The sequence below is a fragment of the Amphimedon queenslandica genome, unplaced genomic scaffold (genome assembly GCF_000090795.2).
Source record: "Amphimedon queenslandica unplaced genomic scaffold, v1.1 AMPQUscaffold_10412, whole genome shotgun sequence".
NCBI lineage: Eukaryota > Metazoa > Porifera > Demospongiae > Haplosclerida > Niphatidae > Amphimedon > Amphimedon queenslandica.
The window spans coordinates 1-1,202 of record NW_003549320.1 but is presented as its reverse complement, the minus strand read 5'-3'; positions in this window follow the sequence as shown (position 1 = coordinate 1,202).

Here is a 1,202-nt window from a genome sequence, read left to right as displayed (position 1 = left end):
GAAAGCTCTTAATGAATGCCATGTTATTGTAATAGTCAGTCATGTGGATGAGATAAGTAATCCTTTTGAAAGGAGAAGGAGAAAGGAAGAAATACAGGAGATTATTGTAAAGGAAAAGTGTGATAGTGTCTTCTTAGATTGTCGTAAGCTTGGTGGGAGTGGTGTGGATTCGTTCTTTAATAAGTTGTGTAGTGCCTGTGAGTCGATTCGTAGTACAAGTGGAAGGAATTTGAGTCTTTATTGTCACATGATGTATGGTCTACTGGAGGAAAGGAAAGAGAATATACTGACCCTCTCTGATGTAATGTCTGCTGGTAAGGACAATGATGATTACTTTATACCAGATAAGAGAGAAGACGTCTTTGATGTTCTTCATTCGTTGCACTCAACTGGTTTGATCAGTGTTCTTAAAAGTGAAGACAAAGTATGGGTTGTTGTGAATAAGGGTATACTACTAACTGAGGTGGATGGGATTCTCTTTGCTCCAGAGACATTCAAAAAACACGTTGACATTGCTAGCAACACTGGTATTGTTAGTGTGTCTGGTCTGACTAGACACTTCCCTAAATATGATCCTGACATGTTGATTTGTTTTCTAAAGATCATGGAACTCTGTCAAGAAATCAATCCATCTTTCCTAAGAATGACAAACCTCCATCAGTTAGCAGTGGAAGAGGAGGAGGAGGGAGGGAGAGAAAGAAGAGGAGAAAGGTTGTTGCACTTTCCATGTCTTTTGTCTACTGATAGACCTGATGAGATGACTAGTGAAGTGTACCAGTTCGGTTGGTGTCTACAGTGTACTAGTAAACATCATTTCTTTCCTCCTCGATACTTCCACGTCCTCTCATTACGTCTTGCTTACAAGATGGCTCTACCTCAAGAAGATGACAAGTTAAATCGTTACTGCGCATTTTGGAGAAATGGCCTTCACTGGTTTGATGACAATGGTGTAAGAGTATTAGTAGAGATTGTGGATGAGAGCCAGTGTGTACTAGTAATGATGTCCTGTAAGAAAGGTTACAGTGACAATATGGTGTCTCTAAGAAGAGATGTGATAGGAGAGGTAGTGAGTGTTTATAAAGAATCCTGTCCCAGTCTAGAGGTAAAAGAGTTAGTTATTGATCCTAAAGAACTAGCCTATCCTGTGAATACACCAAGAGAAAGGACAACTTATGGCATATATAATGTACTGTTGGCAATTA